The sequence below is a fragment of the Piliocolobus tephrosceles genome, chromosome 17 (assembly GCF_002776525.5).
Source record: "Piliocolobus tephrosceles isolate RC106 chromosome 17, ASM277652v3, whole genome shotgun sequence".
NCBI lineage: Eukaryota > Metazoa > Chordata > Mammalia > Primates > Cercopithecidae > Piliocolobus > Piliocolobus tephrosceles.
This window is the reverse complement of record NC_045450.1, coordinates 6,313,268-6,340,025: the sequence shown is the minus strand read 5'-3', so window position 1 is coordinate 6,340,025 and position 26,758 is coordinate 6,313,268. Positions and strand designations below refer to the sequence as shown.

Below are 26,758 nucleotides of genomic sequence, written 5' to 3'. Positions count from 1 at the left end.
TTTTTTTTTTGAGACAGAGTTTCACTCTGTTGCTCAGGCTGGAGTACAGCGGTACAATCTCAGCTCACTGCAACCTCCACCTTCAGGTTCAAGCGATTCTCCTGCCTCAGCCTCCCGAGTAACTGGGATTACAGGCTCACACCACCCATGCCCGGCTAATTTTTTTTGTTTTTAGTGGAGACGGGATTTCCCATGTTGGCCAGGCTGGTCTTGAACTCCTGACCTCAGGTGACCCGCTTGCCTCGGCCTCCCAAAGTGCTGGGATTTCAGGCATGAGCCAGTGCACCCAGCCTCTTTTTTCTTTACTAAATGTTTTACAGTTTTATGTTTTATATCAAAGTTAATGATCCATTTTGAGACTTTTTTTGTATAAAATGTAAAATTTTGGTCAAGAATTCCCAGTTTCTCTACGACCATATGTTGAAAGGTTATCTTTCCTCTATTGAATAGCCTTTTCACCTTTGTCAAAAATCAGTTGGACACATTTATGTAGGTCTATTTCTGGGTTCTATACACTTTTAAAAATTGATCTATGTGTCTATCCATCTGCCACTGCCACACCGGATTACTGTAGCTATATAAGAAGTCTTGTTTTTGAACAGACTCATTTCTCCCACTTTATACTTCATTTACAAAATTGTTAAGCTTTTCAAATTTCATGACACTTTCATTTATATTTTAGAATAGTCTTGTCTCTATCCACAAGAAAGCTTACTGGGATTTTTTACAGAAATTCTATTAAATCTGTTCATCCATTTGGGGAGAATCAATGTCTTTACTATGTTGAGTCTTCCAATCCAATGAAAATAATGTCTCCTCTTAAATTTTTTAAAAATTATTTTTTTGTCAAAATTTTGTAGTCTTCCGTATACAAGTTGTATTTTGTTAAAATGTCACCTAAGTATGTTTTTTGAGGCATTGTACGTGACAATGCATTTTTAATTGCGGTACCAGCATGTCAGCTGTAGGTGTTTGGTAGGTTTTCTTTAATAAATTCAATTCTGTCTATTCCTGTTTTTCTGAGAGTTTTTGTCATCAATGGATGTTGAGTTTTATCAAGTGTGTTTCTACATAGATTGATATGATTTAATGATTGATTTTCCTCTTCAGTCTATTGGTAGGGTAGATTACATTGATTTAATTGTAAATATTGAACCAGTGTTACATCCCTGAAATAAACCCTATGTGGTTAAGGTATAAAATTATTTTTATATATTGTTGAGTTTTATTTGTTAATATTTTGTTACAGTCAATGGTGATTAAGAATATTAGTCTACAGGGTTCTTTTCTTTTTTCCCCTGGCTTTGCCTGGTTTTGTTGTCAGGGTAATTCTAATGTCATAAAATGAATTGGGAAGTATTTACTTCTCTCTTGTTTTCTAGAAGAGGCTATAAGGACTTGGTGTTAATGCTTCTTTCTAAATCTGCTACAATTCTCTAACAAAAACCTCCATATCTGGAGATTTATTTTTTAGGAGCTTTTAACTTAAAAACCCAATTTTTTTCATAGTTATAGGAACATTCAAATTATCAATTTCATAGTGAGTAAAATATGATGGTTTGGATTTTACAAGGAAGTGGTCCATTTCATCTAAGTTGTCAAATATACGTTTTTGGAGTTACTTGTGGTATTCCCTTATTATCTGCTTGACATCTGCAAAGTCTGCAGTGATATTCCCTGTTTGATAATTTGTGTCCTCTCTCTTTATCTATCAGTTTTGCTCAGGTTTGTCAGGAGGTTTGTCTTATTCATCTGTTCAAAAAGCCAGCTTCTCCTTCTTATCAATTTTCCTCTATTGTTTTACTATTTTCAATTTCATTGATTTCTTCTCTCATCTTTATAACTTCCTTCCCTGTTTGCTTTGGGTGTTTAATTGTTTTTTTGTTTGTTTGTTTGTTTTGTTTTTTGACAGAGTCTTGCTCTGTTGCTCCAGCTGAAGTGCAGTGATCAGTCTCGATTCACATGCAACCTCCACCTCCTGGGTTCAAACGATTCTCCTGCCTCAGCCTCCCCAGTAGATGGGAATACACGCATGCGCCACTATCTTCGGCTAGTTTTTGTATTTTTAGTAGGGATGTGGTTTCACCATGTTGGCCAGGCTGGTCTCAAACTCCTGACCTCAAGCACTCTGCCCACCTCGGCCTCCTAAAGTGCTGGCATTACAACTGTGAGCCACCATATCCAGCCTCTTTTTCTACGTTCTTAAGGCGGGAGCTTAGATTATTGGTTTGAAGCTTTTCCTCTTTTCCTAATGTATTCATTTATTGCTATAAATTTTCCTCTCACCATTACTTTAGCTGTGTCCCATACATTTTGATGTATTTCCACATTCATTCTGCCCAATGCACTTATTTATTTTCCTGGAGACTCCTTTAATCCATGGATTTTGTTCAGCAATGTGCTGTCTAGTGTCCAAATGTTTGCAGATTTTCCTATTATCTTTCTGGTATTGATTTATAACTCAATTCCATTGTGGTCACTGTATGATTTCAATTATTTTATATTTGTTAAACTTTGTTTTATGGCCCAGGATATCTCCCATGGACACCCAAAAAAATGCCTTCTGTCACTGGGGGTGTTCTATAATGTTGATGAGACCTTCTTGATTGGTAACAGTTGTGGTGTTCTCTATCCTTCTGATTTTCAGTCTAGTTGTCCTATTAATTTCTAACAGTGTTTAGCCTCTGACTATAATTGTTATCTTCTTCTATTTCTCCTTTGAGTTATATATTTTTTGCTTCATATATTATGAAGCTCTGTGTCTAATGTGTGCACATTTAGGATTGCTATTCTTCTTGTTGGACTGACACTGTATCATTCTATCATTACATATTGTCTCTATTTCTAGTTTTTTTGTTTGTTTGTTTGTTTTTTGCTCTTAAATCTACTTTATCTGATAGTATAGCTACTCCTGCTTTCTTTTGATTGGTGTTTCCATACTCTATCTTTTTTCCATCCTTTTACTTTCAGTCTACCTATACTATTAAATTTGAAAGGCGTTTCTTGTCAACAGCATATAGTTAGGTTGTGTACTTTAATCCACTCTAACAATCTCTCACAAATGGTGTATTAGGCCATTGCCATTTAATGTAATTATTGCTATGTTAGTGCTTAATTTTGCCACTTTATTCTTTTTTTCTATTTACTCTCTCTGTTGAGCATTTTTCAGTTTGCCTTTTTTGCCTTTCTCTAGGTTGCTGAAATATTTTCATAATTAACTTTTAATTTGTCTATAGTGTGTTTGAGTGAATCTCCTTTTACAGACTTTTTAGCAGTTATCTAGGTATTGCAATATACATACCTAACTTACCACAGTCTGGTGCTGTGTTTTCAGTGTTTGAATGAAGTGTGGAAACCTTAACTCCCTTTATGTTCCCTTCCTCTCCCCATTTTAAATATAATTATCTTAAATCTTTCTACATGTATTTTGAATCACATCAGACAGTATTATAATTTTTGCTTAAAGATAACTCATAATTTTGGAAACACCAGAGAAGGAAAATTTATCATATTAATGCCTATTTTTGTTTTCCTCCTTGCTGATGTTCTAAAATTCCTGCTTTTTTCCTTTCCTTTCTCTTTACAAAACTTCTTTCAGCCATTCTTTTAAGGTAGACCAGCTGCCAACCAATTCTTTTAATTTTTCTTCATCTGAGAATGTCTTGATTTCTCCTTCATTGCCAAAGGATATTTTAACTCAATAGAAAATTCTGAGTTGACAAGTATTTTCTTTCAGCACTTGGAAAACACCCTGCCATTTCTTATTTGCCTCTGATTTCCGATGAGAAATCTGTTCTCCTTCAAATCTCTCCTGGTACTTCCAAGATGTTTACATTGTCTTGGCTTTTCAGAAGTTTGACTATCATGTGACTTGGTGTGGATTTCCTTCAGTTTCATCTGACTTGGGATTTACTCAGTGATTTGAAACTATATCCAGTCAGCCCTCTATATCCATGGGTTCTATATCCACAGATGCTATCAATCATACATCAAAAATATTCCAAAAATTTGGCCGGGCGCGGTGGCTCACACCTGTAATCCCAGCACTTTGAGAGGCCGAGGTGGGCAGATCACCTGAAGTCGGGAGTTCGAGACCAGCCTGACCAACATGGAGAAACTCTGTCTCTACTAAAAATACAAAAATTAGCCAGGCATGATGCCTGTAATCCCAGCTACTTGGGAGGCTGAGGCAGGAGAATAGCTTGAACCCAGGAGGCAGAGGTTGTGGTGAGCCGAGATGGCGCCACTGCACTCCAGCCTGGGCAACAAGAGTGAAACTCTGTCTCAAAAAAAAAGAAAAAAAAAAAATTCCAAAAATTTAAAAATAACAATACAATAAAAATAATACAAATTAAAATGACAATATAACAACTATTTACCACTTACATATTTACCAATCACATCAGACAGTATAATTTTTGCTGAGAAATCAAGCATAATTTTGAAAACAGCAGAGAATGAAAATCTCTCATACTAATGCTTGTTTTTATTGTCCTTCTTGCTGACATAGCTTACATAGCATTTATATTATGTTAGGTATTATAAGTAATGTAAAGATGTTTTATAGTATACAGGATGACAAAAATAAAATGGTAAATGCTTGAGGTGAGAGATATGTCCCCACAAAGCATACAGAAGGATGTGTGTAGGTTATATGCAAACACTATGCCATTTTATATCAGGAACTTGAACATCCATGGATTTTGGACTGTCCTGGAACCAGTTCCCCACTGATACTGCAGGAAGACTACACTTCTGTTTAGGCATTTTGTTTGTTCTTCCTTCGAGGAACAGGGAAAAAATGTTTACTTCCTCTTTCCAGAAGTCCACTTCTAACTATTTTTAATTACTTACTTGCATGCTTGTGTGTTGTGTGTTTCTTGTTCTCAGATCCCTAAGAATAAGCACGTGACTCTTTCAATTTTCCACTGTATTCCCAAGGCCATAAACCCTTGCATATAATAACTGTTTGATGCATATTTTGAATGATTGCATTAACAAAATGAACTCTAGACAGGTTCACAGTAGGGTTTACTATAGTAAACCCTTGAGAATTTAATTTATACTGCAGATTCAGGAAGGTCTCATCTCTGTCAATTCTGATTTAGGAGGTCTATGCTGGATTGCGTACATCTGCATTTTTAAGCACATTTCGCAGGTGCTTGGACACAACTATCTTGGACACACTAAAAGAATCAGCACAAGCTGTGCTTCGTACTAAGACATTTAGGGTCTGAGCGCTGTCCTGGAAGGTGATGATTAGGGTGATGGGTGCAGAGGTCATCACGGGAGTTCTGCTTCATTCGACCTGCTCCACACCTGCAAGCAGTGAAATAAGTTTCCCCATAAACAGATGTAAATCTAGGGACATAAATTCAAAATAAAAGCCTTCGAACAAATTGGAGAGGAAATTGTCACAAAAGGCATAACGTTCTGCTACAGAAAAGGTAGCTGGAAGAACATGCTCTGCCCTCAACTCATGCATTTTAAAACACTGAGCTGAGGGTTTGTGTTTACCCAGTGCAAGGCCATTAATACATTCAGCCCAAAAGTGAAGCAATTTTAATATTAATAGGCTCTTTATGAGAATTTAATAACAATGTCATAGCTTCCTTGTGTTTCAAGACACAGGGGTTAATTACTTCAAACGGGTTGGCAGGGAAAAGGTCAAATTTTAATGCTGACCTTAGCAGTTTGGGATAAATATAAAAAGGTAATAGCCCATTTAAAGCTATCATGCTCACTGTTCTTTGCAAGCTAAGAAACTGTCACAAGATGTCCAACCTGTGGGTTTTAGCTATGGATGCTCAGAATAGCCACACACCTGGTTATCACACTTGGTAAATCTAAGTGACTTGCACCCGAATTCAGTCCACTCTTTCATGGGGAAAAGGGGGAAAAAACCCCAGAATTTTCGTTTGTTGGTTTTAGGGGGAGATCTCTTCTCGTATCTGCAGCACTGAAGCCTACTGATGTTCAGGGTTTTCCAATCTTCCACCCATAGCTTCAGAAAAGCTTAAGGTAAAAAATGAAACCTGTCAGATAAGACTCTAGCTTCTCTGATAAAGAAAGGACTGTTGTTCATTTTCACAAACGAATCAAATGGATTCAGTTGCAACTGGATATATCCATGGTCTGTTTCTCTTAGGCTACAGAGAAAGAAATAAGAAGCCAAGGGGAGAGCCCTTAAGTCCTATAAGGAACAGAAGAGGAGGGACGCTTAGGTGATAGTGAGGTTGGAATTTAACAGGAGAGGTCAAACAAATCACCACAAAATATGAGTAGAGTTCATTGACCTAAGAAACATGATCCTACAGTGTTAGAGTATGAATTGTGAATTTAAATTAATATCTCTGACAGTTTTTTTTTTTTCTGCCCATATACTCCAAATATTTTTCCTTTGATTATTGCCCCAGATTTTTTCCCACCATTTTCAGACTCCCGACAAGGATCCAGAGTTTGCCATAACTAATCAGTTCAGTCCCAAGTGGGTGTCTCCATTCTCTGCAGCTGTGGGGAACTCTTCTAACACCACCATGTATGCGTAGAGGTGGATACCACTTTTTACTAGAACCTGTCCCACCAAAAATATTCAAGATGGTGCTGGAGCCAGAAATCTCTTTGCACTGGTCATTCGCTTTCAATCACAGCGATTTACTGAATACCGATCACAACCCTCTCTGCTAAGAATAGGGGATTCAGAAGTGAATCAGTCAAGCTTCCTGCCCACACAGAACTGACAGTGTCATACTGAAGACAGACAAAAAAACTAATTATGAGGGAATGCCATGGGAACACATGATAAAAGCCACACTTTTAGGATTCTAACATTCTAAGATTATTCTAGGATTAAATAGATTCTTCTTCTTCTCCTTCTTCTTCTTTTTTTTTTTTTCTTTTGAGACAGAGTCTCGCACTGTCACCCAAGCTGTAGTGCAATGGCGTGATTTCAGCTCACTGCAACCTTCACCTCCTGGGTTCAAGGGACTCCCCTGCCTCAGCCTCCCGAGCAGCTGGGATTACAGGTGCATGCCACCATGACTGACTACTTTTTGTATTTTTAGTAGAGACAGGGTTTCTCCAGGTTGGTCAGGCTGGTCTTGAACTCCTGACCTCAAGTGATCCGTCTGCCTCGGCCTCCCAAAGGGCTGGGATTACAGGCGTAAGCAAATGTGTATGGCCTGTTAGTAAATAGATTCTAAGACTCTTAGATTCTAAGATTCTGTCAGAGTCTTGGAAGGTTCTACAAAGAAATGGCTTCTGAGACACAACCAAGTATCATTCAGGATGGGCTAGATGCTACAGTAAAAATTGACCTCAGACTTTTGGGAGCTTGCAGCAACGAAGGTTTATTTCTCACTAGGCTACGTGTTGGCTGTGTTTTAGCTATGGCTTTGCTACATGTCATCTTCTCTTGAGGGTCCAGGCTGACAGAGAAGTGACTCACTGATCTCTCCACAGCAGGGAGAAGAGAGTAAGTTGAGTTAGACAGAGGCTCTTAAAGCTTCCACCCAGAAGTGACACATCTCACATCCCCCACATTTCATTGGCTGAAGTAAGCTGTATGGCCATTCCCGATTTTTAAAAGTTGGGGACGTAAAAATCCTCCTGCAGTAAGAAATACCACAAGAAGAGAAACCAGAATGTTTTGTAAGGAATAAAATATCTACCATGGAACCACAATACCAGGAAGGATGCTGCATGTGAAGGGAAACTGGTATGAGTGTTCTAGGAAGGCAGGATTTTCAAATGTACAAGAGGTGAGGAGGAGAGGGAGCAAGAAGGATCCAGGCGGAAGATGGGGCAGAAGGGTGAGGGAGACAGAGGGATTCCGAAGAATTCAGAGTAGTTGGTTCAACAAGGCTGAAGCAAAAAGTACAAGGAAGGCAGCTGAGAGAGCTAACAGGGTAAAGAAAAGCTCCTTTTCCCACTCTGGGTGCACCAAAGCTAATGTGGTAGTTGACTCACATATCCTGCACAAGAAAGGCTTGAGAAACACTAATTTAAGGAGCCCCCAGGTCTTTAAATGTTTAATAAATGTGGTGAGCTATTCAAAATGTCAAACAGGCTGGGGGCAGTGGCTCACGCCTATAATCCCAGCACTCTGGGAGGCTGAGGCGGGTGGATCACTTGAGGTCAGGAGTTCGAGACCAGACTGGCCAACATGGTGAAACCCCATGTCTACTACAAATACAAAAATTAGCTGGGCATGGTGGTGCTCACCTGTAATCCCAGCTACTCGGGAGGTTGAGGCAGGAGAATCACTTCAATCTGGGAGGCAGAGGTTGTAGTGAGCCAAGACTGCGCCACTGCACTCCAGCCTAGGTGACAGAGCAAGATTTTGTCACACAAAAACCCCAAACAAACAAACAAACAAAAAATAACCAAAATGTCAAAAAAAAAAAAAAAAAAAAAAAAAGGGCCATTTGGAGAAGCACGAGGGTAACCAGACAAACACATCAGTGTGCAAAGAGCAAAACGTTCATTTCAGGATTCCTGGTGTCTAACATCTAAAAAATTGTCCCAGATAACTGTCTCCATTATGGTTGTTGAATGACATGAGAAAAAGGAAATGGAAGGAAGGACATCTGCGAACCATCAGCCCCACCCACAACATTTGAGATAGGGCAATGCAGCACGGGAGGCTGGACAAGGTCGGGTGTCAAGCGTTTGCTCTTATCAGAGTTGGTTCCCACACACAGAACTCGGAGTTCCTTCACTCAATTATTCAACCAATGCTCACTGCACGTTTACTACATGTTAGGTCAGGTGACACGGACTCAGAGGCAATCAGGGAAAAGAAATTTCCTGAGCAAGACAGAAGGAAAACAAGAAAACTAACCAGATAATTAGAAGTTTCAGTGGCATGCTGAGAAGAAACAACACAGTCTGCTAAAAAACGAGCTGAGCACCTCCCTGGCCTCAGGGACTGCTTTCCAAGGGGTATGGCTTCTCTCCAGTGATCCAGATTACTGAAGACACAGAAGGGGAAGAGCACATTAGTGGCAGGGAGAGTATGAGCAAAAGGTCCTGAAGAGGAAAAGAACACGGTGTGTCTGAGGTCTGCAGAGAAGGTCCCTGTGGCTGTTGTGATGTGAGTGAGGAGGTGAATGGTGAGCAATGAGAATGGATAGACTGGATGTAATCTGATCACTCAGGGGCCTGCCAGCCAGTGGGAGCATTTGAACTTCAGTTTAAGACTATTTGATGGGTTTCCAGCAAGAGAACCGTGTAACACAATGACTGTTTAAGGGCAACAGCCACTTTGATGGACTCTGGAGCCTAGTGTATACCCAGTGCAACTTCGCTGGGAGAAAGTCAAGTCGAGTTCGTGCAGATATATGGCACGGTGATGGAAAGGGTTGTATACTTCCTTGGACCTCAGTTTTTCTTCTTTCATGACAGGAAGCTGCAAAACTGAGAGTCCAAGAGCGATTCACGTGGATTATCCAAGAGAACACTGAAAAGCCAAACAAATTGCATCTTGTAAGAAGAGGACCCCAAAACAATGGGCAGGCAGTAGAAGAAGTTGTGTGTAACTATAAGTTTCGAGATTCTATGAAAGTAAAGTTATTGGATCCCCAATGCAAATTCACCCTCAGTCAAATTAAAGTCAAAATAGTCTAGAACAACCGACCTCATGTAAATTCTTAAATAAAAAATGTTTTAGCCCCACTTGCAAGTAAAGCCTTGGCTCACTTCACAGCTCAAGCAGATTTAATTCCTATTAATCCTGTAATAGTGGATGTTGCTGGTGGTGGCCGCTGCTGCCAACCCTTTCGGTTCCAACTTTCTCCTTCGGAATGGCATTTTGGGACGGAAGCATCTAGTTCACAGATGGAGTGGCGCTTCCAACGTGAAGACATCAAGATATTTAACAAACCATGGCAGGGTGCTTTGTAGGACATAATGACAAATTTACAAACAAAAAGAAAATTCCCCAATTTACAAAAACAAATGGAGCAACCACCATGCCAACTAGGAAGGGAACAGACACTAGCAGAAGCTCTAAGCTCCAAGGAAGGAGAGAGAGGGAAGGGAGGGAGACTAGCTCTTGTTGAATTGGGCACAAGATATGCCACATCTGTCAAAGTGGAAGACAGATTGGAAAAAAAAACATTGAGAGAAATGGTTTCATAACTAGAGGCTGCACTGCTCAGTTCAAATCAGGTGATTCCAGAAATGTACCTCCAAATAAGTTTATTTTTTCCCCCTAACCAATTGAATGTCTTTATCAGAGCCTCTCTCTTTATACCCTCCCATGACAACATAAATATGCTTCTCCTTGCCATCCCACACCGGCCCCATAGTGTGAGCATGAATTCTCAACGTTCAAATTCAATTCTATGCTAGAATGATTCCAGCAGACTGGAGTGACTAAGAACTTCTACACAAATGGATTTCAAACAAAATTCCTGTGGTAGCAGAAAGTATGACCTCCAATATTGAACAGAACCATAAGGCATCTTCTCTATACAAGGCATCTCTTTCTCATTTCAACCCTTATAGCACAGGCACACTCTGTGTTCTCCTAAACATGCCAAACTTTTCCCCATTTCAGTCTTGGGCACATTACAGCTCTCTCCGTAGTTCTGAGTGGGTGACTTCAATCTCATCCTTCAGGCTACAAATCAGATGTCATCTCAAAGTGGCCTTCCCTGTCTAAAATAGGCCCTCTCCCTGGCTCAGTTCCTCTTCCATATCTAAAGCGGGCCCTCTCCCTGGCTCAGTGCCTCCTTGCAACTTCATCCCATTGACTTCCTTGATGGTACTTACCTGGATCTGTAATTTCCATGAGGGTTGTGACCTGGCTTGCCTTGCTGCCCACTGTAACCCTGGTAGAATGGGTGCTTCCTTGGATAAAGGAGCATTGAGGATGTAAGGAAAACCAAAGATGAGCAAGACACAATCCCTGCTTGCAAAGACCTCTTTCTCTATTCCTATTCTTTCCACCTAAACTTGAAATAATAGATCACCGCCCTCAACCCTTTGTTTTGATTTTTCCCAGAACATAACATAATCCAGGCCTAATGAAAGGGGGAAAATAAAAGTGAGCAATGAATTGTTGGGAAAGATGTTGCAATCCAGTTGACAGCAAAATAACTACAAACACACAGTTTTAACCAATGTTTATGAGATGTCACTGCAGTGAACACTGCCTCCATCAATACGGATGAGGCAGAGTGTCACGTTCCTCCCAATCTCTCCTTTTCTTCTTAGGCAGAGACTCAATATTTCAGCAGGGCACACTCACCACCCCCCCACCATCATAATATCTCCTACTTTTTTCCAAGCCTCCTTTGCAGGTAGAGGTACCCATGTGACTAATTTCGGGCTAATGAAAAGTAAGTGAAATTGGTGCATGCAGCTTCCAGGAAGTGCCCTAAAAGAGAGGAAATGTGACTTAACTTCCCCGATTCTCTTTCCTGCCCATCTGACTGAGGGTATGATGGCTGAAATCAAGCCACTGTCTTGGATGGGAAGGTGGAAGCCAAGTGTTCGGGATGGTGGAATACCTTGATAGAAGGGAAGTCAAGGAGTCTCTGCACCTCTGTCTTTGTCATCTCTAGTTTTCAACTTATTTAAAAAGAAGATACGCTTCTTTATTTCTTTGTTTTGCTTTTTGAGACAGAGCCTCACTCTGTTGCCCAGGCTGGAGTGCAATGGTGTGAGCTTGGCTTGTTGCATCCTTTACCTCTGGGTTCAAGTAACTCTCGTGCCTCAGCCTCCCAAGTATCTGGGATTACAGACGTGCGCCACCCAGCTAATTTTTTGTGTGTGTTTTTAGTAAAGACGGGGTTTCATCATGTAGGCCAGGCTGGTCTCGAACTCCAGACCTCAAGTGATCCACCTGCCTCAGCCTCCTAAAGTACTGGGAAGCTACGCCACCACACCTGGCCTGAAGAAAGCATACTTTTAACTTTCAAAAGCCACTGTTTTCCTGAGTTTTCTGTCACTCACAGCCTCGCTGATCCAACGGGCAAAGAAAACACCATAATGTGGGCATTTACAGAGATGAAACTGGTGAAGCTTGATGGACTGGCTAAGAACTGAAGGCTCGATTCCCTGGACAAGGATGACCCAGCAAATGGCTCAGCAGCCTGTTTCTGTTTGTCTGCTGTGCAATCAGAAGGACTCTCACAGGACATGTCTGAGCCACTAAAACAATTTCACTCATCATCTGACATCTGGGAGAGGCTGGAACAGCCAGTTGTCTGGAAGCTACTTTTGCTTTGACCTACTATATTGATGCTCGGTAGAGAAAAAAACAACCTCCCTCAAGATGGAAAAACTGAAAGATCTGAAAGATGAGACTAACACCAGGACTCAAAGACACTGATTTTGGTGAAACACAAACGATGGGGATATGCTAGGACTTTTCTACTTTTTGGAAGGGAAGAAACAACTGCCAATTTTCTCTCATCCACTGGGAACGTGAAAGCCAAACTCCTTCCAGTGGTCTGTTCACAAGCCGGGGCAGAAACTGACTGTAATTTGTGGGTTTTTAAAAAAATGCTCAGTTGTATATTCCAGGTAATTTCTCCCTCTTGTGCAGAGGTTTGACACACTGCAAGTTACACAAGATGATGATAGCACTCTAAGCAGAAGCTAGTCTTCACAATTGTAATATATATGCAGAGGTATATTTTGTCCATGTCCAGAGGGAAAATCAACATTACTCTCCTTTTCAGCAAAATTATCTCATTTTCTCAAAGGGTGCTTTCTTTCTTTTTTTCTTTCTTTCTTTTTTTTTGAGACAGGGTCTTGCACTGTTGCCCAGGCTGGAGAGCAGTGGTACAATCTCAGCTCACTGCGACCTCTGACTCCCAGGTTCAAGCGATTCTCCTGCCTCAGCCTCCCGAGTAGCTGGGATTACAGGTGTGCACCACCATGCCTGCCGAATTTTTGTTTTTTTAGTAGCAGAGATGGGGTTTTACCATGTTGGCCAGACTGGTCTCAAATTGGTGACGTCAAGTAATCTGTCTGCCTCAGCCTCCCAAAGCGCTGAGATTATAGGTGTGAGCCACCATGCCTGGCCTGGATGTATGCCTTCTTAATGCAAATATTATATATATATATATACACACATACATATCTTAATACAGGTATTTAATTAAAAGCCATTTCTCATTTGCTTTTAATGAAAACCTATGGGCTGATTTCTCTCTACCATTCTGTTCCACTCCATCCCAGTCTAGACCACTCCATTTCAGTCCAGTCAAGTCCATCCTGATCTGGCCCACTTCATTCCCACCTAGCTGAAACGTTTTGGGGTCACCCATGTGTCATCTGGAATCAGATGGAGGCACTGGGTCATGAAACTTCTCTGTACTCAGCAGAGACAGGCAGGTAGAAAGTAATCTGGAACATCCATAAACCAAAGCCGTCTCTGCCCAGCAATGACAAAGACAAGCATGTTTAATTCTGCAGCAATGTATCAGTTGTCATGGACCACAGGCTGCATATAAAGTACAGCATTATTTTCGATGGCAGAACTTTCCCCCAGGTCAGCAAATTTCTGTAGAGGCAATGGGTATCTAGGATCAAGAGCCTGCAGATTTATAGTGGTGGCTGTTTACTAGAATTCGAAAACTCAAATGCCATTTCTCATGAAGATAAAAGTATTGTTTCAAAACGCCCATGTGCAGAGATTTGAAAGTGGGAATGGACTTATTTTCATCAGATTTTTTTTTTTTTTTTTTTGAGACAGTCTCACTCTGTCACTCAGACTGGAGTTCAGTGGCGTGATCTCAGCTCACAGCAACCCCCATCTCCCAGGTTCAAGCAATTCTCCTACCTCGGTCTCCCGAGTAGCTGGGATTACAGGTGTGCACCACCGTGCCCCGCTTTTTTTTTTTTTTTTTTTTTTTTTTATTTATTTATTTTTAGTAGAGATGGGGTTTCACCACATTGGCCAGGCTGGTCTCGAACTCCCGACCTCGGTTGATCCATCCGCCTTGGCTTCCCAAAGTGCTGCCATTACAGGCATGAGCCACCACACCCGGCACCAATGTTTTTAGCTTTATTTGTTCTATGTACACGATTGCAGATATATTTCAGTCACCAACCCACTTGCACTTTCATCTCTACCGTGCCACCATCCCCAAGTTCCAGAAGCTATAAAAGGGAACACATGGAGGTGATCAGGAAGGTAAAGTCAGTTTGCAGGAGAGAGAAAGAAGAAAGATATTTTACCTAGTTCTTGCACACGTTTATTCAAGAGAAGAAAGTAGACATAGAGACACATGAAAATATCTATCTACATTGACCAAGAAGACAGCTTATTTCACTTGCTTAGGCTGTGAGTCCCGTTGAAGTTTTCAGAAGAGATCAGTTATCAAACTCTGCCTAACGGCTAGAGAGGAGAGGAGGGAGACTGAAAAGACCTCCAGCGAAGCATCTGGCAAATGAAACAAGCAAAAGTAAAGGAATAATGATAGATTTCACTGGATAGTAGGTGACCTGGATAACAATCTGAATAAATAAGCAATGGATGATCTTCTAAGCTAGGCTTGTATCCAATTTCAGTCAGAGTAATTAATGAAAAATTCATAAACACGCACACTTGGAATGATCGGCTCTAGATTTCCTGTCTGACATAGTAAAATTAAATACTGAATGCCCTGTCAGAAGCAAGTAACAATTTTGATTTAGAAAGTGAGGGTAAGAAAGTCTGTATCATGTTAATCCATATCACTCATCTAACATTGTAAATGAACTCAGAATTGCAGTGATTCATTTCTTACAAACATTTAAATTTTTTTATTCGCATTTTTGTGGATACATAGTAGGTGTATATCTTCATGGGGTATATGAGATGTTTTGATACAGGCATGAAATGAATAATAATCACATCATGTAAAATGGAGTCTCCATCCCCTCAAGCATGTATCCTTTGTGTTGCAGACAATCCAATTAAACTCTCTTAGTGATTTTAAAATCTATGATGGAATGATTACCCACGAGAACCACCCTGTTGAAATGATAAACATTTAAACAATTATCCTGCTTAGTTAAAAACTGAAATGCAGAAAACATTGCAGGACAAGATGAGATTAGGAAAACAGAGTTTGGGCCATGGAAGGTATTCAGTGTGACACTACCTTGGAGTATCTGATAAGCAATAGGCAGCCACTGAAGGTTTTTGAGCAAAGGAGTGACATACATCAAATTCTGATTAGGGAAGATTCTTTGGAAACAGAATGTAGAACTCATCGGTGGATGCACTCCCACTCATGTGCAGACAAAGAAAAACACACTCATTCAAAGAGAAATTATTTTAGAAAAACAATGAACTTGAGCAAATGATACGATCTTAAATGGGGTCAAGGTGAATGACAGTGCATCTTTGCTGTCATTGTAGCTTCAAGCATAATCACTTCTGGGGCTATTTTGGTGGATTATGCAATACGTACGAGAGCACAGTTGCTTCAGCGTTTTTCTTTCTAAATGCCTTTAATGGCCAGCTGGCAGTGGAGAACTGAGTAAACCCTAGACAAAAATGGACAATTCTAAGGAGTTTTAAAAATAAATACAGTGTTACAAAGGATGATGGGATAAGGGTATGTGAATTTTATTAAGAAACTCAACATCATGCAGAGACAAAAGGAACGCTTACACACTGCTGGTGGGAGTATAAATTAGCTCCACTGTTGTAGAAGTCCATGGGGCGATTCCTCAAAGACCTAGAAAGAGAACTACCATCTGACTCAGCAATCCCACTCCTGAGTGTACACCGAAAGGAATATAAATTGTTCTATTATAAAGACACATCCACGTGTATGTTCATTGCAGCATGATTCATGGTAGAAAATACATGGAAACAACCTAAATGCCCATTAATGATAGAGTGGATTAAGAAAATGGAGCACATATCCACCATGGAATACTATGCAGCCATAAAAAAGAACACGATCAGGTACTTTGCAGGAACATGGAAGGAGCTGGAGGCCATTATCCTTAGCCAACTAATGCAGGAATAGAAAACCAAATACCACACGGTCTTACTTATAAATGGGAACTGAATTATGAGAACACATGGACACACAGAAGGGAACAACAGACACTGGGGTCTACTTGAGGGTGGAGGATGGCAAGTGGGAGAGGATCAGGAAAAATAACGAATGGGTAGTAGAGTTAATACCTGGGTGACAAAATCAACTGTACAACAAACCCCCAAGACACAAGTGTACCTGGGTAACAGACCTGCATGTGTGCCCCAAACTTAAAAGTTAAAAAAAAAAAAAAAAGAAAGAAAGAAACTCAACATCAAATATTGTGGATGCTGTCTTTCAATTTGAATGCGGAAGAGAGATTTGGCTAACATCCCTGCTGGGAGTGAATTTATTGCTCCTTTGGCTGAGGGGCCACTTTAATAGATTCAGAAAAATAAAATACATCATGGGGAGGGAGAACATCAGGATAAATAGCTAGTGCATGCGGGGCTTAATACCTAGGTGATGGGTTCACAGGTGCAGCCAACCACTGTGGCACAGGTTTACCTATGGAACAAACCTGCATGTTCTGCACGCGTATCCTGGAACTTAAAATGAAATTAAAAAAAGAAAAATAAATAAGTAAAAACATCATTCAACAAATAAATACATCAAAAAATGACCCCTGTGCTTCCTGCTAAATACCCCAACTGGTCATTCTCCTTTCTAAAAGCTCCTACAAATTTCACATCTACTCATGGTAGGCAGGGGTCAGCGTTATGCTTTGGGGTGCACACATCCTTAGCACTTCTCCACCTAAGTTTTACTAAAGCCTTCTAAGAGGTCCTCTTACTTCCGGTTTCATATGCCTTCTACCCATTCCACATACTGCTCTTAGTAGTATCTTCCTAAACAAGAGTTCCTCAACCAAAGGTGATTTTCTTCCCATTAGTCCATATCTGGGTACGTTTTTGGTTGTAAAAACGGGAGAGGAGGACACTGCTGGCATGTCATGAGTGGCAGCCGGGGATGCTACGAAGCGTCCTAAAAGGCACAGGGCAATGTCCCACGGCAAAAGTGTTCCAGCTAAAGCATCAGTGGTGCTGAGACTGCCCGCCCCTGTCCTAAGCACATGTTGACATGTTGATTATATCGGTTTAACCGCTTTGCAAAATTCACAATGGCAACTGATGTCAAGTTCAAAGCCTTAGACTAGCTTTCTAAATCCACACTATCTGGTCTCATCAACTTCTCTGATTCACAACTGTGTCCCACTGCTCCAAGGATGAACTCTGCTCTTGAAGGGTCAGGGGTTCCAGGTGACCTTTGGCACACCTGCCTCCTTCTGCTTCAGTCCTCTTACCCACCCTCTTCCCCTTCTTGGACCATCCTTTCTTTCTGAGTGCCATATATATATATATTTTTGCTACAGATAATAGACTACTATGTGGAAATGATCCTACTTTCATTTTTTTCCATGTATTTATTTATTTAACTTTATGTGCTGGGATACATGTGCAGAATGTGCAGGTTACAAAGATATACATGTGCCATGGTGGTCTGCTGCACCCATCAACCTGTCATCTAGGTTTTAAGTCCCGCACGCATTAGGTATTTGTCCTAATGCTCTCCCTCCCTTTGCCCCCAACCCCAGGACAGGCCCTGGTGTGTGATGTTCCCCTCCCTGTGTCCATGTGTTCTCATGGTTCGACTCTCACTTACGAGTGAGAACATGTGCTGTTTGGTTTTTCGTTCCTGTGTTAGTTGGCTGAGAATGATGGTTTCCAGCTTTCTCCATGTTCCTGCAAAGGACATGAACTCGTTCTTTTTTATGGCTGCATAGTATTCGATGCTGTATAGGTGCCACATTTTTCTTTATCTAGTCTGTCATACTTCCTGGTTGACCCATAGGCACCACTTCTCTGTGGACTTTGAAAGTTGACGTGATTGCTAATCTTACAGGAAATTGAACAGCGCATTCCTCCCCTGTTGGCATCCACCTGTATCCATTTGTATGAGGAGGGGTCCTCTTTGGTCTTATAGTCAAAATCACCATGCACTCATTCATCTCACATATGACTCTCGCCAGAGCTACAGCTTCACACCAACTTGCATTTCCTCCACCCTCCTCCTGTCCTGTGCCCTTTCACCTCTTGGCCAAGCAAAACACAAGCCACCCTTTCACATCTCATCTGTCCTATCAGGACCACGGAGAAAGAGGCCCCAAGTGAACCTGGGTACTGCTCATCTCAACTACCCACAGAGTTTTCCCGTGGCTGGGAATGGAGGCTCTGGCTTGGTCTTCACTGGGTTTTGTTGACAGGTAGAAGTCAAAGGGGGTGATTCACCCAGAAAGTATTGATATGGAAATGTTTCCATGTTCTCCCCATCCTCCTAATCCACAGATTTTTCTGTCCTGTTTACCTCCCTCCCCAGCCTGCTGGGCTGACAAACAGGTCCCCGGACATATTTGATGCTGAACTTTGAGAATGACATAAAAGGAAAGGGGTGGCAGAGATAGAAGGAAGAAGAGAAGGGATAAAAGGATTTACTGAAAAAAGGTCAAAACCATATATATTTTAATTATCTGGGAAATAAAGGGAGGGAATCTGAATGGGTCAAGGGTAGACAGTGGGGGTGGGCATGGGGGACAAGCCAAGAAAAAGTTGTTGCACCATATAAATCCCAGAGAACAGGGCAGGAAAGAGGACATGAGAAGTGTTGCTAAAAATAATGAATTGAATTTCCTTTTACATATATTTTTTTAGAAGACAGAAATATATTGTTTTAATTTATGTTAATTTTAAAAGAAGTTTTTCTAAATGTTTTAAAAATGTTCAGTTTTAACTTTTTTTTTATTGCTTCCCCCATTGAATGGAATTTCATGCAGAGACTAGATTGCATCAGTCAAAGGTTTATGAGGGTTGCACAGATACTAAAATGTCCATGTCCTCCTACCATAGAAAAACAAACCAAGTTTAAGAATACTTAGTCACCTTGCCCAAGATGGTATGACCTTGGGATCAAGCTTCAAACTCAGCCAGGGTTATTACCAATCCCATATCCTTAAGCACTCTGCTACTCTGCCTTTGAAAATAAAAGATTTAATTTCACATCAGCTTTTAATGATCCACAAAGCTCTTATTTCCAATCTCAGGGCTGTAAATTCTCTGTAATGATTCCCATGACTTTGATAAAAACAATCACTTACGTAGATAGATATTGTTGATAAACAATTGCTTATTTAGAGATATAAAAGTTCTCCCTGAATACATCTGTTTATTCTTATGGATCCAGGCTCACCGCATCATAAGCTATGCGGGGAGGCAACATCCAATACTCTCACTTAAAGAGTAGATATTCGATAAATGCTATTGACGAGGATGCTTACAAGCACACAGGCCCACAAACCTCGATCAAGCAAGACAACCTGAAATTCTCGCTGGAATTCCTTGATCCTGAGTTTGTCTTTCCATTATGTCACACAGGCTGTCTCAGAGAGAGCTAAAGTCCCCTGGTGTATGTTTGTCACGGAACCTTTGTTCCCTGGTTCTTTATGAGAGTTCTGTCCTACTTGAGTTGAGGTGAAAAATAACCCATTTATACTCTCTGCACTACTCTTTGGGTTTTATTCCAATTGCTATTGTGACAGGGCTGCTCCAAAGAGGAACACCAATGCAAGCAAGGAGTTAAGTGCACCGTGGCAGCTGCAAATGCAGCAAGCTGGTCAGATGACTCAGAAGAAAGAGAAAGACAACACAATCTTGAATTCCAAATTTATATAGATATGGATATAGGTATATATTCTATATATGTACATATATACATATATATATACACACAGACACACACATCTATTTCTTTTAACTATTATCTATCTGTTTATCTATCCATCCGTCCATCCATCCATCTATCTATCTATCATCAACCATTGATCAAGCTTTGACTGGAAAACAATAGAGTGCATAGTTATAAAAGTGCAAAATTTAGGGCTCAGAGTCACCAAATTTGGGTCCTGGCAGGACCTCTATATATGTGACTTCGGAAAATGAGCCTCTGGCTTCTCACCTGAGTCACACATCAGGATAACGGTCCCTATTTATGAAGGTTTGCTGCCAGTTCCCCAGGAGTTCATACATGCAAGATGTGTAGCCCACAGCCTATGTCAAAGTAGGAGCAATGTCAATGACAGATATAATGACTTTGCAAAGGGCAAAAATGATGGTGATGACGAAGGACAGATCTGTTAGGTGAAAGTCAATCAGACTGCTTTTAACAACCTTTTTGTCGAAACCCCTCATGTTGAACTTCCTCTAGGAGAAATAGAATTTGGAGTTAGATGAGACCTGTATTCAAATCCAAGCGTTGCCATTTATTAGAGATGTACGTGTGTGTATAATAGAGATAGATACACACAGAGAGATGTATGTATATCAAGAAAGAGAGACGGCAGGGTTATGCCCCTTCAACAATCAGAGATTCAGCACCCTTATCTGTAAAAGTGGATCATAACAGTTCCTACCTCACAGAGATATTATGAAGAAAGCATTATATCACTAAGTAGTCTAGCATATTACTTGTCACATGGTAAGCACAGAATACATTCTTGTTCTCGAACAATTCCTTCTATTATTAGCCATCTAGATGGGCTGTGCCTACACGATCCATTCACACCCATCGAACAGCAACATGTTCAGAATGTGGTTATCAGGAACTGTTTGCTAATTCCTTACGCAGAATTTAAATCTTCCACACTACCTCATCTGCTGCTCCATGCTAATTATGTACTTATCTTGTTTGAATATCTGTTGCAAATTTACAAAGCCACTGTTGTCCTTCTGGCTTCTGCCTCTACACAGTCGCGAATGGAAGTTTACCAAAAATAAAACAAAACAAAACAAAACAAAAAACACCTTGGCATGGAAAGGAAAGCAGATCAACAGCATCCTATCGTATCCTGTTCTCCTGGCCAACTGGGGCTTTTAGAATTCCTTCAGGTCAACTTCCCTACTCAATTACAGAACTGAACAGATCTCCACACTTACTTTGCAGTGATGGTCATTGCAAAACTACATTTTAAGAACAATTTGGAAGATGCTTTTTCTTCTTTTTTTTTTTTTTTTGTTTTTAACTGAATTTTCCACAAATAATTATCTTTATCACAAGGCCTGATGCAGGTTCCAATTTCAGATCCTCCAACTAGATTCTTCTTCCCAACACCTAGACTCCTCATTGAATAGTCCATTTTACCTTTCTTCGTTTCAATTTTAGGGTGGGGGCGTATTGAGAGAAGAAATGGCAGGAGGGCTCTCTGTCTTTTCCATCAAGTGGTGGCATGGGTGCAGGGAGGCAAAACCAAAGACCAGCAGAGATAAAATGTTCTCTTCCCCATGTGAGGGACTGGACCGTCATAGGGAAAGCTGGGCAAGGACATGAGGATGCCTAAAAATGCTCAGGGCCATGAACCTCTATTAAGCAAAGCCACCTAAAATTCTCTCTGGAATTCCTTTACCCCAAGTTTCTCTTTCCATTATGTTACACGGGCTGACATTACAGGATTGGCTGGATCAGAAATAATGAGTTGGGAATCAGGAGACAGGACTTAGGAGAAAACAGACAGCCGCCTTGTAAGTAAGGTCACAGAATCCTGGACAAAGGAGGAAGCTTAAACGACCCTCAGACTGGGCGTAAATCTCTGACAAGGAGAGGCAGGGCTTTCGGAAGTCCCAAAGTGAAGTGACTCGAGCTATGTCATTATGGGCAGAATGATAGGGAACAGCAGTCTGGGTCCAGTTTTTTTATTCATTTCATTTGTCATTTGGTTGTTCCCTTAACTCATATGTACTGATGTACCAAACTCTATGTTTGGAGCAGAGTTTTAGCTGGCACTGCTATTCTCATTCTCATTCTCTCTCTCTCTCTCTCTCTTTCTGCAAGGGGTGGGGGTGGAGGCTTTAGCAAAATAGTGTATTTTTCTGTCATACTGCAAAGAGCCCCAAACCCACATATAATACATATCTAATTTTTGGTTCTTAAGCTACTGTAATAAAAAGAAAGCAAAGGGACTTTGGAGACCGAAAGACCTTAGTTCAATTCCTGTCCCCTGCACACACTGGCTGTGTGACTTTGGGCAGGTGACTTAACCCCTCTGAACTTCCTGTAACAGGAGAATTTTAATGGTACCCATGTCACAAGCAGGGCTTCCCCCCAGTTTCATACCAAGGGTGTCTCGCAGATCCTAGTTCATGTGACTCTCACTCTCTGGGGTTTGTTTTGTGAGTTAAGTTAGTTAATACTTGTCAGGGCTTAGAACAGCACCTGACACACAGTAAATGCCAAATAAGTGCTTACTGTTATTACTGTTATTATTATTGTAGGGTTGTTGTGAGGAGTGAATGTGGTCATTAAGGTTAAGAGCTGAACACGGTGGCTATATCACAACAAGCTCTCATTAAATGATACTATTGCTTGCAAACTTCACTGCTTCTATTGCAAATGACAGCAAGCTGATTCCGACTATCTCACACTCCCCACCCCATCTTCAATGCCATAAGGACATCAAATTGGGTGTGAAAAAACAAAACCAGGTATCCTTCAATTATCTACACTAATGGAAGGGTTCAGAGACAAAGACAACCAGGTTGGATAATCCAAAAACCACTTTCACTTGGCCAAGCAATGCACTGTCAGTTCACATTCAAATATACTATGTCTGCCATTTGGGGGATTAATTTCCAACAAAATAATGAACCTACACAAGACAGGCCTGATTCAAGCTGGGAAGTGCCCTGGTTCTCTGGTCTGTTTCCTCTCTGCAACATACTCCATGCTGAGAACAGCCAGCAGGCTTCCCCGACTGGTGCAGAGAACCAATCTAAACAGGGTTGACCCCTCTCAAATCTTCCCAGAGCATAAAAGAGGCCTGGGTTTCAAAGGCTTCTCCTGCATGAAAATTAACTAGGGCTCCTGGTTGACATGTCACAGATAAGGAGCTAAGGGGACATCTTCCTACAGAAAATACATTGCCGAGCCATGTACTGCCTGTGCCCTGCCCAAGGTCCACAGCATTGCTCATTTTCTTTGACATAAAGATAATCCAGAATCCCACCTCCCGATCACAAACATTGCAATGTCAAGAGGAGTGACTTTCCTAGTCATGAAGCAGTTCGCTTGATGTTCTAATAACATGGACTTGCAAAATTAAACATTGTAATGAGCAGTGGAGTGCATATTTCATCCATTAAACACATACTGAGCACCTACCTTGAGTATGACACAGGACTAGAAACAGAATGTATAAAGAAGAAGGGAAAGAAGGATAGTCCCTGCTCTTACAGCCTGGTGAAAGCAAGCAAATAAGCAATGGCAGATGAGGGTGGTGAGGTAAGCACAGTGAAGAGAACACAGACCTGGACCACCAGGCCTTGTCTGCCAGGGGCTGGTCTCATCCTGCCACCTGCCTGGGCTTAGTTAACATCACTTCCTGCTTAGTCAACTGCAAGAGCCTCCTTTTGGCCTTTGAAAGCTATCACACCTACGAGCCATTTCCTGCTCCACAGCCAGAGTAATCTTAAAATGTGAAGCTGATCAGGACACTCTTCAACCTTCCCAGTGTTTTCCCATCATTCTAAGATTAAAATCATGTCCTTACTTGGCATGGAGGCCCTGGCTAGATCTCACCTTTGCCTGCATGCTTGTCCTCCACAGGAGTCACTCCCTGCCTGATCACTACTCTCCAGCTGCACTGGCTGCTTTTGGGTCCTCTAAAATACCAGTCTCTCTCTCTCTCTCTCTCTCTCTCTCTCTCTCGATGGAGTCTCTGTCACCCAAGCTGGAAGGCAGCAGTGCAATCTTGACTCACTGCAACCTCTGCCTCCCAGGTTCAAGCTATTCTCTGCCCCAGCCTCCCAAGTAGCTGGGATTACAGGAGCCCACCACCACACCTGGTTAATTTTTGTATTATTAATAGAGACGGGGTTTTACCATCTTGGCCAGCCTCGTTGTGAACTCCTGACCTCGTGATCTATCTGCCTCGGCCTCCCAAAGTGCTGGGATTATGGCCACCAATCTGTTTTTCTCCTGCTCTCAAAACCTATGCACCTTCTGTTTCCTTCCATTGGTATGTTGGTCCCAAAGCTGGTCATGCATTTGATTTTGCCCATATGCTACCTTCTCATGGAAGTCTTTCTTGACAATCTTGAGTAGGTTGGTGGGGAGGGGCCGGGGGCTAGGATTAATCCCAACTGAGTGCCCTTCACAGCATTCTCAAAATGTATAATGATCAATTTATGTTTGTGCCTTATTTTCATCTATGAACATACGGCTCATGGAGGCAGACTGTGACTGTCTCATCCACCACTGTTCCCTCAGTGCCTCGTACATAGAAAGCACCCAGAAAATGTAAGTAATAAGAGCAAATGCTCTCTGAGCCCTCCCTGTGAGCCAGGTGCTCTTGTATGCTCTTTTCACCGTTTGACGTATTTAATACTCACAGCTAATGCATGTGGCTATGGATGCGAAGACAGACACAAAGAGGTTAAATAACATGCATGTGACTTCTTTGACTCAAACATGGCAGAGGCTGACTCTGAATCTTGGAAGCCCACTTGTAAAACCCGTATTCTTAACCTCCACACTAAATCACCTCCCCATCACGTGCATCTTTTTAAAATTATAACACCTCCCCCAAAAGTTTATTAAAATGTGATAAAGACCCTGAAGGAAGTTTGTTTGGTAAAACCCTCCCTAATCTGCATCCCTCGGGGATCTTCCCCCTTCTCTCTTGACCTCATCCACCATAACAATGAGCATCCTGCCCTCTTCTTTCAGAATATACTCTACCCACATTGCTCTTTGTAGCTGTGACTACATAAAGCTTATTTATACACATGTCCCATGGCTAAAAGAGATCTTTAGGCAGCCCACAACCCTGTCCAAAGAGTATATACATCACCGGGAGACAGGCTGTGAAATAGACTGTGTTGATTTAACTAGAAATGCCCATTATCCAAAAGCAAAGAAAACCCAAGGCCACCTCTGCTTTTTTCCTATCCTGCCTTCCAACTCCCCTCCCAGCCCCAGTTCCATTCTAATTCTGGGCCTCCAATCTTAAATACATTAAAAACATAACCTATTCTATTTCCTTTATTTATTTATTTATTTTGTTTAACTAAACAGGCTCAACTTAAGGTCAGCCTCTTCTGGTACACTGGCTCCTATTATGGAAGGAATAAAAGAGAGACGGCTTTTAAAAAAAGAGGCTGCTTTTAATGACAGTTTCTGAACAGTGGCCTTTTGTACTTGAAGGGATTGATGATAAAGTTCACTGTCAACTGACAGTAACATCAATGTCAGGACACAAAGGGATGGATGTCCTTCAATATGGGATCAACCCAGAGCCATTAACCAGTGCTGGTATGTTCTGCCATCTTGGAGAGTGACTGGAGCTTATGACAATGTGGCCACTGCTTTCCCACCACCAGAGCCAGAGAAATAAGGCAGAACTAGGAAAGTTCTTTCTCTCTCTCTCTCTCACACACACACACACACGCACGCACGTGTGCACACGCATGTACTCACTATCTGTAGAATAATTCAACATTGCCTGCTGGGGAAAGACGAGGATCTGAGTTTGAATCCTAGCTTTGACAAGTTTTTGCTACATGACTTTGGCAAGTATCTTTGCTTCTCTACGCTCCAGTGTTCGTACCTGTGATACAGAGATAATAACTATGACTCTTGTAGGGTTGTTTTGCAGATAAAAATAAAGTAATTCTTGCTCAAAGCTTGGCACAATGGGATATATAGAGTACGCAATCAACATGCATATTGACTGTTATTACCACTATTATAACGACTGCAGAGCTGTTCAAATTATATCATATTTTCTCATTCATGAGCTAATTGCCTCTCCCTAATTCTTCCGTGAAAAAGACAGAATGTCTGGTCCTTCAACCATTTTATGGTTGATATGATGGGGACCAAATCACACATGTGACCAGCTGCCAAAGTCTGAACAAGAGAAGAGACTACGTGATTCCAGACCAAGGCTTTGCCCACTGTTCTGGGTTGCTCCTCAGTCCACTGAAGACTGGGTAATTATTACATGTCCAGGAAGATCCTGGGAGACAAGGGGATGAAGGCGAGTCTCTGATGTTTCCAAGACAGTTGCAATTTCACATATTGCATTTAATTGTTAGAGTAGCTATATCATTTCTGATCTAAACCTTGATATGATTGAGAGTGACCAATGCTACCATGGTCAGAATTTTTTGTTTGTTAGTTTGAGATGGAGTTTCACTCTTGTTGCCCAGGCTGGAGTGCAATGGCACAATCTCGACTCACTGCAACCTCTGCCTCCTGGGTTCAAGCGATTCTCCTCTCAGCCTTCCAAGTAGCTAGGATTATAGGCATCCACCATGAGGCCTGGCTAGTTTTATGCATTTTTAGTAGAGACAGGGTTTCACCATGTTGGCCAGGTTGGTCTCGAACTCCTGACCTCAGGTGATCCGCCCACCTCGGCCATCTAAAGTGCTGGGATTACAGGCGTGAGCCACAATGCCTGGCCTACAGTGGATTGGAGTCTAGGAAACAAGATAGAGACTGCGGCAGCACCAGCATGGACACACACTCCCTATCTAGTCCACAGTTATACAATACAAACTCTGACTTTTGTTTCCATCATTGACTGTGACATCTAACATTTTGCATCCTAGCAAATTTTCTCATTTTCTCTCTTCTGGTGGAATCACCTCTTTTCCTTTCAGCCAATTACTTTTCCAACCCATGGTGTTACCACAAAGCTGCCAATCATAGTAACACTC

The 26,758-nt window shown here is 41.4% G+C and overlaps 1 protein-coding gene across 4 annotated transcripts in view; it reads right to left on the bottom strand.

The window, feature by feature from the left end:
- Positions 1 to 26,758, bottom strand: part of LOC111551668 (RNA binding protein fox-1 homolog 1) — a 1,700,664-nt gene that overhangs the window by 1,440,978 nt on the left and 232,928 nt on the right. The gene's annotated exons all lie outside the window — the stretch shown is intronic.